The sequence below is a fragment of the Haematobia irritans genome, chromosome 5 (assembly GCF_050003625.1).
Source record: "Haematobia irritans isolate KBUSLIRL chromosome 5, ASM5000362v1, whole genome shotgun sequence".
In the NCBI taxonomy this organism is placed as follows: domain Eukaryota; kingdom Metazoa; phylum Arthropoda; class Insecta; order Diptera; family Muscidae; genus Haematobia; species Haematobia irritans.
In genome coordinates, this window is record NC_134401.1 from 6,148,708 (window position 1) to 6,161,254 (window position 12,547).

Below are 12,547 nucleotides of genomic sequence, written 5' to 3' on the forward strand. Positions count from 1 at the left end.
CTCTTTGATTAGTTCTCAAGTATTTTTCTTATCTGGGTCACGCCATACTATTCTTATCGTCCCTCCGACCGTTGCATTGGTCCCAAACGCTATGCGTCTTTCGCGCCCACTCATCTAACTCGGCCACAGCGTTGCCTCTATTGGCTTTGTGTTCTCTAAGTTCTGTACCCTATGTTCCCTAGCTTTTATCGCCAGTTAATTTGCCTTACATTTTCTCTTATTCCGATATGTACCGGAACCCTGGATTGTGCTGTGGTCCGGTAATGCGAATAGAATCTCGGTGTCTGGATCCTCCACATATACACCCAGTCCTGTCACTCATCTTCAATACATCGTTGTAGCATTTATTTCCCTATTGTATCTGTTATGGGATGCCATTTTACCATGACCATCTTGCTATCATCATAATGTCACACTCGACACCTATTGCTTTTTCTGGTATGCGATCATGTATCCCAGATAATATTTGCCTCTTGGTCAGGCGACGCTGCCTCCATCGACTTTCTTACTAACCCCGTCGTACGTTGGGTTTGCCAAGATTGTGATATTGACGCCTTTATTTACGCCCGAGTCGTAATTAAAATCTCGACCTCTTTTCGGGAGGCGGAAAGCGATCAACCTTCCCTGAGCCTCATCATCTTCTCCATGCCTTTTGCCGACGGCTATATAGGTAGTCTTTCTTGTAGCATTGTCTTCCACTTCAGATGTCAAACCGACAAACTTATGGAAGCTGCGCTTGCAACTCTTTCCTCAACTGCATGTGCCAAGTCGTCCTGTGGCGTCCACAATTTCATTCACCGTCTCCCATAATATCCTTTGATGGTTCGCAATGTCTCGTGATTCCGTCCTTTCTGCCAATATCTCATCCCTGCCATGGCGGCCACGCTTTAGATATGAACTTTTATAGGTCTTGGGAGCCACCGTGGAGCAATGGTTAGCATGCCCGTCTTGCATACACAAGGTCGAGGGTTCGATTCCTGCTTCGACAGAACACCAAAAAGTTTTTCAGCGGTGGACTATCCCACCTCAGTAATGCTGGTGACATTTCTGAGCGTTTCAAAGCTTCTCTAAGTGGTTTCACTGCAATGTGGAACGCCACATTGAGTGGCGTTCCATTGAGCTTAACATGGAATCGGTCAGCACTCAATAATAAGAGAGAAGTTCACCACTGGACTGAGTAGTCTAAGTGAGCCTGATATATCGGGCTGCCACCTAACCTTCATAGGTCTTATGTCCAGTATCTCATCTAAGGTTCTGATTGAAGTTGTCTAGTCCCGATCTCTTTCCTATCTTCGATCTATCGGTGTAGCAGTTATTTTCCTCAGGTATCTGTTCTGCTGTCCCATTTTACCATGACAATCTCACTAGCATCAGAATGTCACACTCGGCCATCTGACGTACCCCAGATAGTATTTTCCTTCCTGTGAACAGTCTTGCGATGCTGACACGACTGACCTTCTTATTGACCCCCGTTGAATTTGCGAAGATTGTGACATAGATACCTTCATTTACATCCTAGTCGGAATCAGATTCCTTAACTCCTTTCGGGGGGTGAAATGGAACCAACTGCTCCTGAGCCTTTTCATCTTCCCCATGCCTTTTGCCAACGGCTACAAATCTAGTCTGTCTTGTAGAATTATCTTCCACTACAGGTGCCAAATTGCCCACACCTATAGAAGCTTCACTTGTAACTCGTTCCTCAACTGCCAGGCCAAGTCGATCCGCCGCGTCCACATTTGCATCCACCGTCTCCCAATATCCTTTGATGGTTCGCAAGGTTTCGTGTTTCCGTCCTAAATTCTTCAATCTCATCGCAGATATGGCGTCTCCAAGTCCCTGTTTGATGTGTCTAGTTCCATCCACTCTCTCTCATCTTCGATCCATCGGCGTGGCAGTTATTTCCCTCTGGTATTTGTTTCGTGGTCTCATTCTACCAGAACTATCTTCCTGCGTCAGAATGGTATATTCCCCAGCTATGGCCACCTCGGCTTTGATGGTTCACCATGTTTCATGTTTACATCCATACTCAGTCATCTATAAGTCTTAACTCCAGTACTTCAACTCCAAGGCCCTGGTTGACGTGGTCTAGTTCCGTCCTCTCTCCCATTTGCGATTCGTCGGTGTAGCTGTTATATCCCCCTGGTATCTGTTCTGGGTTTCCATTCTCATAGGCGTGATAATGTTACACTAGTCAGCTATGACCACTTCAGGTCTACGATCATGGATTGTTGTGGCATCCGCCATTTCACCAACAGTCATAATTTGACACTCGTCAGCTATGACCACTTCAGGTCTACGATCATGGATTGTTGCGGCATCCACCATTTCACCAACAGTCTCCCCTTTTATCCTTTGATGATTCGTCATGTTTCGTATTTCCGTCCATTCTTCCAACTTCTTTTATCTGATCGCAGATATGGCGGCTTTGCTTCTGATATGATCCTCTATAGGTATTGAGTCCAGTATCGTTTCCTAAGCCCTGTTTGACGTGGCCTTCATTGCCCCAGTTGTGCCAAAACAACATGTCCGTTTTACAATGTCTATGTTGCACTTCCTCTCCATTAATGTCCACCAGACTATCGTCGCGTATCTCAGGATTTACCTTATTATGTGCTCACATATTCAGTGCGTCACTTTTAGATGCAGGTCCCAGTTAGAGACCACTGCTCTCTTGCACAGTGCTCAATATCTGTGGGCTCTCTCAGTCCACTTATTTGAGTAAGTTTTTGAGACATATGTCGGAAAATGGAAATTTTTAATGGCCTGCGAAAATTTAGGATTAAATTTATAATTCCCAGACCTTATGGTGGTTTATGATATTGGATCAACTAATTTAGTAATTGCCCCCACTGTTCGCGTAACCATGACTCTGATTCATTACTCAGTATAAAATTTTTTCTCTTAGTGTGAATTAATTCTTTGGGCTCCCGTTGGTAATTGTGCTTTTCCATTTTCTGCCACTGCCTGTCACTTCAAAGGTTATTTGGCCGACCATGGTCTTTGTTTCCACTTTTTTTTTGTTTTCTTAATTTTTGCCTATCCTCCCCCGCATTCTCTTTGTGGAGAAGAGATAGGGATCTTTTGCTACTGGACAGAATATTTATGCAGAATTTACTTTAGGTCGTGGATATTACTGGGCATATGTTGCTTCAAGCAATTTGTCAGTGGGTTGTTTTTCACCATATTTCAATTTAAATTTGCATATGAATATTTTTCTGCAACAAATTAGTAAGAAATGAAAAGGGCAAAAGAGAGAATAGGAGAGAGAGTTAAGTAATAAATATAAGGGGTCATTTGAAATATATTCTACATCACGCACAAAATGAATTCTTTCTAGGAAACGAGATTTTAGACCAGAAGGTTAAAGGAGTAAAATCTGAGGAACAGTTCATATGGTGGCTATATCAAAAAATCGAACGAGCTTTTGAAAAATTTGGAAAGTACTAATCTATGGTCAAATATTCATATACTTGAAGCCTTTCATCTCAGCACTTAGTGGTGAGCAAGGTTTAGGTGGATACTGGTACATTTTCAGCCCTTTTAAACTTTAGTATGGCCATAATCTCTTTTCACATCCCATGTGTGAGTTCTCCTTCCAACTGCTTTTAATACCACCGTCCTATCCATCTCATAATCTCATTTTCAATGATTTTTGCGGACATAGTTGCCCATTATAAAAAAGATCGTAGAGCGGGGGAAATTTTTGGGAATCTTCTCATAGCTCTCACCCATGACACGACATGACAGCTTCAAGACATGTTGTGACAGCGAGCAAAGTACTTAAAGGATATTCATGGAATACATTGCCAACAGAATGGTGAAATATGCCATATTACGTTCATTTTAGTCGGTAGGGCAGGTAAAAAGGTAGATATATGGGTGTATATGTTTGTGTAAATCCTTTTTTCACTCATCTACGCCTTTATGAAATGCGAAAGTCCGTTCATTCGTTGGTGGAAATTATTGGAGATTTAATATTCTCCTCCTACTCTTTTCTCCAGTCCTATGATATGAAGCCAAGCATTTCATTTAAATCCATGTTTTCAATTAGCATTATTATGGTCAGCGTAAAATGGACTTTAAATGCCTTTAATTAGGTAACCAATTAAGTGGCATTTAATGGAAATAAGTCATATGAATGGAGATTTCGTTGAGTATTGAGCAGTAATGCATTGCGAGATTATGTGACTTTTTTCCCAAAAAGTTTAATTTGATGATAAAAACATGGTTGTTCACGTGGAAAGGGTATAAAATAAAGCTGCATTTGTAACGCATCGAAATATAGATTTTCGTGATCTTGTGATGTCCGTCATTCTTCGGGTAGTGTTGATTATTCCCAACCCCCTAACTAAATCTTCGGAATAAAGTGGGATTTGGTACAGAATGAATTGCATGTATCATTTAAAAGTCCTAACTTTTCTTCATTTGGTTTTAAAAAGGATTCATATACTTTGGAAAAGAGTTCTTTTAAATGTTAAAGTTTTATATGGTTTGAAAAAGGTGTCATTTTATTTGAAAAAGGTTTCATTTCATTTACAAAGACTTCACTTGAAATGTAAAAGGTTTGATTTGATATATAAAAGGTTTCATTTGCTTTTAGAAACAAATCATATAAAATTTAAAAGATTTAATTTGAAATAAAAAAACGTTTCATTTGAAATACAAACGGTTTCATTTGATTTGAAAAAGGTTTCATTTTATACACCTTTCGGCCTTTTGTGCCGAATACTGGCTTAGGTGTATGAACTTCTTCTTTCCACCAAACCCTCCTTTTGTTCCTGGAAATCTGTGTTTGTAATCAAAATCCAACAATTTTTTTCTAGTCCCTGTTTTACAGCTGGTGCAGCTCCCCAATCACCTCTTCTCAGATCACCTCCTAATAAAGGCAGGGTAGTGAGAAAGGTAGTGTTCTAATGTCTGAAACTACGCTTATCATCATTCCCAAAACACGACCCACATAATAATTAATCTCAAGATCCTCGTGACTGTCTTCCTACTAATGGGTAATCTGTGAAAATGTTCATATTTTGTGACCTCGATTTCTGTGTCTGGGTCCTCCACATATACCGCCAGTCTGTCCTCTCCCCCATCTTTGATCTATCGGAGTAGCAGTGATTTCCTTCTGGTATCTGTTCTGGGGTCACTCTAGACAGGTATACAATCATAGATTCTTGCGACATCCACCGTTTCACCCACCGTCTCCCCTAGTATTCTTTGAAGGTTCGTCATATTTTGTATTTACGTCCATTCTCCCAACATCTTAAATCTCATCGCAGCGATGGCGATGGAGGCCAAGGCTCTGGTTGATGGGGTAGCAGTTTCTTTTCCCCTCTGGGTTCACATTCTACCAGGACCATCTTTCTGGCGTATGAATGGCCCACCCGGCAGCTATGGCACCTCAGGTATACGATCATGGCTTGTTGCGACATCCGCCATTTCATCCACTATCTCCCCAATTATCCTCATACACGTGGTATAGTCCCGTCCTCTCTCCCATCTTCGATCCATAGGTGTAGCAGTTATATCCCTCTGTTATCTGTTCGGGGGTCTCACACATTTCGTCATGTTTCGTACTCTTCAACCTCATCGCAGCCATGGTGGTTAACCTTTTGATCTGAACTTCTATAGGCCTTAAGTCCAGTATTGTCTCCTAGGATCTGACGTGGCCAAGATTCGATTCCATCTTCGATCCATCTGTGTACTCGTAGCAGTTATTTCCTTATGGTATCTATTGTGGGGTCCCATTCTTCCAGGACCATTTTATTGTCGTCAGAATGTCCCACTTGTAGATATACGATCATGGATTGTTGCTACATCCGCCATTGCACCCACCGCCACCCTTAATATCCTTTGATGCTTCGTCATGTTTCGTGTTTCCGTGAATTCTCTCAAAATCTTTCGTCTTTTCGCAGCCATGGTGGCTACGTTTTTGGTCTGAACATCCATAGATCTTAAATCCAGTATAGTCTCTAAGGCTCTGTTTGACAGGTAGCAGTTCTTTCCCTCTGGGCTCACACTCTCCCAGGACCATCTTACTGGCGTCTGAATGTCCCATCCGGCAGCTATGGCACCTCAGGTATACGATCATGGCTTGTTGTGACATCCGCCATTTTATCCACTATCTCCCAATTATCCTTATCCGTACTCTCTCCCATCTTCGATCCATAGGTGTAGCAGTTATATCCCTCTGATATCTGTTCGGGGGTCTCATTCTCCCAGGAGAATGACTGGCGTTACAATGTCCCACTCGGCAGCTATGACTATCTCAGCTATACGATCATGGATTGATGCGACATCCGCCATTTCAGCCACCGTTTCCCCTATTATCCTCTCATGGTCCGTCATGTTTTGTGTATCCGTTCATTTTCTCAAAATATTCAAGCTCATCACAGCCATGGTAATTACGCTTAGTTTACAGAAAGTTTCACATCTGTGAAGCTATATATGCATGATAATAGAATCTATTCTCATTACAAATTTTCCACAAAGTTCTAATGAAATATAATCCAACATCCGACTTTAGCCTTCTTTTAACCTCATTTATATCCATTATCCTAAGGTGCTAAAAAGAAAAATCCATATAATTACCAATGTTGTTCAAAATTGTCTCCAGTTCATAGAAGAACTTCATCGGATATGTGTGAAGTGTAACCCATCCCAACTCCAGGCTTCCCTACTCATGTCAATTGTTTATCTACACCATTAGTTTCCACTTTGCCATAGCTCACACACGTGTTCCTAAGTGCTTCAAAAGTTGCGAACAAGGAAGTAAAAAAAAAAACACACACACACACAAAATCCCTAAAACTTCTCAATGAATTGCATTTTATTTCAAATCATTCTTAAGACAAATACCTTTACAATCTACAAAGAGCTTTATTGAAAGTTTGTTGCTTTTATTTTCCCTGGACAATTGAAAATTACCTCAAGAACAATCACAGTGGGTGGGCTCGGTTGTGATTGGCATGGCAAAGGTGTGGAAAGCGAGAGGGGGCACGATGTAGAAATCGAGATATAGAAATAAATTGCTACTTTCACCAACAACTAAGTCAACAAAGTGGTAACTTTGACAAGTAAAATGGACAACAATGACACTACCAAGCGTTAGCGATAACAACTCAATTCAATTCAAGAGAAAATCCCCCCTCTCTTGTGCAACTACGTATGTAGGTCCCTTGCATATTGATGATCCAATGTAGCTTACCCGGACTTGGCCAACTTAATGGGCAAGAAAGAATGACATAGCAATTTAAAGTTGCCATTGAAGGCCATTACGATATCCACTTAGGTGGCTAAATCGTGGGTAAAAATCGAATACTGTGTCCTTCAAGGACTAAATATAGATGCATGGAATGTATGACATTTTCAATGCTGTCGAGAAGAGAGACGAGGTTACCAGGGAATGACATGAAAATCCTTTATTTTTGTATTCCTAAGAATTTCAATGTTTGTGTAGTTATACGAACAAGGACTTTCCATTTGAATTTGTTTCCATATCATAGAAGGAGTAATTTAATATGATTGTGTTGCATGTTAGACGAAGAAATTGAATAATTTTCGAAAATTGACTTAAGTGGTTTCACTTGCACTGACATATTGTCATGTCACACAATTTTAATATTCAAGTGAAATTATAAATGTTTCTAATACTGATTGAGATCAAATATCCTTTGAAATATGATAATTTTTTTGGAAGTTTTGCATTCATTGAAATTGTAGAAGATTCTCTCTAAGTCTTATCGGCGATATATATTCAGAGTAGTCGACACCAAGTGTCCCGAATTCAAATGGACATTTGTGATTGTTTGATCATCAGAAAATACGCCGTTTCGTTATCAATATAACTTTCAAGGGTTCAATCCCAGTTTCGATCAAACACCAAATAGTTCTTCAGAGTTGGATTATCCCCTCTCAGTAACGCTGGTGACATTTCTGAGTCTTTTTGACAGCTTTTCTAAGTTCCTAAGTGTTTCTTAACTGGAAAACGGCCATAAATTTCGGGAAATCTCTCAACGGAATGGCTGGGCAATACAATATTCACCTAATATGGATGCCTAGCCACAGGAACATACCAGGGAACTGCGAAGCGAATGAGTTTCCAAGGCTAGTCCGAGGTAAACTGACCTGAGTTGAAGGTAATCCAGGGCCAGTGGAGTTTACGTGTTTAGTCTATTTTGACGTATTTAAAGCCCTCGAGACATCATACCACTCTCTAAGGAGATATTATGCAGACTTCCAATCTTATTATCCTAAAACGGGTAAAGGATATTCGGCGGGATCGTGTCAACTAAAAATTTTCTCCTCTCTACTTGCACATTAGATGCATTGAGGTCTTTATCCACCTAATAACCTAAGCGGATGATTATTCGATGGTCTCAAGAACTAAGCGGTATCAAGATTCGTGGCCAGAGCATTTCCACCTTCAAGAGTCAATTGGTAGTTCTCCATCTGTCCTACATAGCCCCGTTTGTACTCCTAGTAAAGGCAAAACTCCAAAGAAAAACCTCCAAACAATGAAAAAAGCACTCCGTTGCGGGTAAAGCTTTCCGTTGCGGATTGCCCGAAACAGTATGTGCAACATGTGTCTCAAATACTTTCGATGAAGGAGCACTGGACACTCTTTTCCCAACAGCTGCTGATCAGGTTCAGTGGGGTAAACCATCTTAAGCATATCACCTCTAGGAAGGCATCTTCATACAGGATTCAAAAGGAATTAATTGATCAGTTAATGGGTGATATCAGTGATATGGGAATAGAGACGCCGTTGAGGACAGCGCATAGATGGGGTTAATAAACCTATGTGTTTCTACTTACTGGTATTGCACCAGAGATAATATTAAAGGTGGATGTCCAGAGTCACCAAATCAGAGAAATTCCCGATACATATCGATGTCTACATTCCAAAGTGCGCTAAGTCTAAAAAGTGAATTTTACAGGAAACAAGAAACAAGTTTTGTTTTTTGAAATTTAAAACTTTAGACACAGGCTAAGTACAATATTAACGTTAACTTTTGATAGAAATGTCCAATAACTTCGAACTTTTGACAGGATGCAATTCACATCAATCCGAATAAAAAACAGCGAACTCCATCAAAACATTCAAAGTCGACTTAGCGTACTCTGGAATGAGGGCATCGTTACAATCTGTCATGTGTATGTATCTAAACTCCTGAAACCGACAATGCGATATGAATGTCTGATGTGTTAGAACGAGGCATCTTTTCTCGTCTTATACGAATAGAATAGAACTTACCCCCAAAATTAGTCCTCCCACTCTAGCCTAATTCTAGGAAAGTCTAGTATTATATTTCATTACCACTAGAGGTAAGCAATTCACTCCTTCAGGCTATTAAAATGCATGCCATGACAGTTGCCTCTCGGCATTAAATTGCTACTATATAATGGAATAAACTTGGATGAGTATTGCTCAGAAAGAAGTTCTCCACCTGTAGGTTAGGTTAGGTGGCAGCCCAATGTATCTGGCTCACTTAGACTATTCAGTCCATTGTGATACCACATTGGTGAACTTCTCTCTTATCACTGAGTGCTGCCCGATTCCATATTAAGCTCAATGACAAGGGACCTTCTTTTTATAGCCGAGTCCGAATGGCGTTCCACATTGCAGTGAAACCACTCAGAAAAGCTTTGAAGCTGAGATGGGATAATCCACCGCTGAAAAACTTTTTGATGTTCGCTCGAAGAAGGAATCGAACCGACGACCTTGTGTATGCAAGGCGGGCATGCTAACCATTGCCCCACGGTGGCTCCCTATAGCATTACCATGAACTTGTCAGTCTCTAGATGTCTGCCCTCACTAAATCTAGGATCATTAACGAGCTTTACACAGAAACTTTGAAGATGATATTCTTAGAAATATGGCCATAATAGATGGACGAATGAACGGTGAGGCGGGACTGGGCGTATATGTGGACCACCGAGGCATCGAAGCACGTGCCATAACGAAATGCGTTAACTTGCTCGGAAATAACACAAATCCACAAAACTTGAACATTTTTACAGATTGCCGCAGGATAATGAAGGTAATGTCAGACATTACGATTCGATCGTGAATCGTATTGAAATGCAAAAGCATAATCAACGAATACTCCACATCGGATCGGAATATGAGGAAACGTAAAGGCAAATGAACTGGCGGTAAAGTTGGGACACATAGGGGAGTAAAATTAGAGAACGCAAAGTCAATAGAGGCGGGTCGAGTTAGATGAATGGACACGAGAGACCCATAAACGATGAGAACCACTGCAACGGTCGGATGGGCAACGATAATACTTTGGGGTGGTCCAGATAAGAAAAAGACTAGATGACTACTCAAGAACAGCAGGATGAAAGTCAGTGGGGCCGGGCATCTAGAATTGAGAGCACACCTGTGCCGATTAGGAGCAGAAGAGGATGGTACATATAGGCCGCGATTTGTAGATGATGAGACCTTGGAATACTACCTCTGTCACTTCCCTGCCTTTATTGCGAACAGTAAAGCATAACGGTGAAGAGGTGATTCTGGACATGACGCATTTGAGAAACAGGGACTGGAAATATATTAGGGAATTGGTTAGAGACTCAGAGTTCCTGGAATAAAAGAAGGATACGATGGAAAGAAGAAGTTTGAGTGCACAACAAACAGAATACTGGGTTAGGTGTTTGTCAACCTACACGAGACAAGACAATCTGAATCCTCTTTTTAAACTAATATAACGGCGAGACATGATAGTTTCTGTTCAAACTAAAAACTTCTACCCATATTCGCAAATCGTCTTTTAACTTGTCGGTCAAACTTCCTTTATCTACTTCTTACCTGCTGATTATTCTTTGTAAAATTTCGGTTTATTCCACATCGATTACTGTTAATTTTTTTCCAAGCCTGTTGAGTGATTACTTCACGAGTATATCAACAATGCATTCTATGCACCGAAAAACAAAAACAGCACAATTTTCCTAATACAAAATATCCACAATATGCGAGAGTGGGTGTTGGCCACCATTCACCGCTATTGATAGCCTGTATGGTTAAGCTATTATTCACAGGATTCTGCAACAGCTATGAATTTATGAGAATTGAAAAATACAAAAAACAAAAGAAAAAAATATTTGTTCCTGCTTATAGATGATTGATGGATGTTGTGGGAAACCTATCATGTATTTCTAAATGGTTGTTGCTTGCTGCCGTTGATGGTGGATTGAGAGACCGTAGATATTGCATTGGCTGGTTGTCCAAACTGCCTGGGATTTGCCTTGCAGTTAAAGTGCATAGCGTTTTATATGCTGCCATTGTCATAAATCATCTCTCTTTTCGTCTGGCGTTGAAAATAACAGCTTTTTAGAAACAATTACTAGAACTTCTTGTTTTCTTTACAGAACGTATCGTAGCTTCCACTGGGAGTTGTTGGCAGTTAGTTGTTCGTATTCGTTGAGGTTTGCAAATAATGGGTGTTATTGCGAAGAGTGCTAGTAGCTCTAACAATATGAGGAAGATATTCGTGGGGTTTGTATATGTTGATGAACAGAAAAATTGTCAAACTTCAACTCATTTTTCTATATTTATAATAAAATTTGTGGATCGAAATATATAAAGCAATTTCCCACTACTGAAGACTTCGAATTCCCATAGAGGGATTTGTGTACTAAGCCTTACATACATTAAGTAGGAGATTCCGAACCGATTGGTGTATCATTAGGTTAGGTTAGGTGGCAGCCCGATGTATCTGGCTCACTTAGAATATTAAGTCCATTGTGATACCACATTGGTGAACTTCTCTCTTATCACTGAGTGCTGCCCGATTCCATGTTAAGCTAAATGACAAGGGAACTCCTTTTTATAGCCGAGTCCGAACGGCATACCACATTGCAGTGAAACCACTTCGAAAAGCTTTGAAACCCTCAGCATTACTGAGATGGGATCATTACCATAATGATCCCACCTCAGTAATGTATCATTATGGGGTCTATTTCCAATTTTTCTTATTGGTTTATTTAACAGTGGGCCAAAGTTACACCTTGATATCAAAGTTTGTCTTTTCGAAAAAACCTCGTTTACCCAATAGATGGAAGGAAACTATATCCTAGATCGACTAAGTAGGAGTTTCGAAGTAGAATGGTGTATCTTTATGGGGTCTATTTCAATTTTTTCTGGAAGGTCCGTTTACCAGTAGACCAAAGTTACTGCTTGATATCAAAATTTGTCTTTAGGAAAAGCCTTCGTCTACTCAATAGATGGACCAGGATATATATTGACTATGTAGGAGATTCTTATGTGGACGTACACTAAGGCCTACATAGACCTGAACCGATTATGTAGGAGATTCTTATGTGGACGTACACTAAGGCCTACATAGACCAAGTGGGAGAACCTGAACCGATTATTATATCATTATGGGGTCTATTTCCAATATTTCTGGATGGACCATTTCCCAGTAGCCCAAAGTTATAGGCTGCATTCAAAATTTGTCACTAAATGAAGATATTTGGCATCACCACTCTGAAGCCTTTTTTCGAAAATGGCTACCGTTGAAGTTTCAGATTTTACTCATAT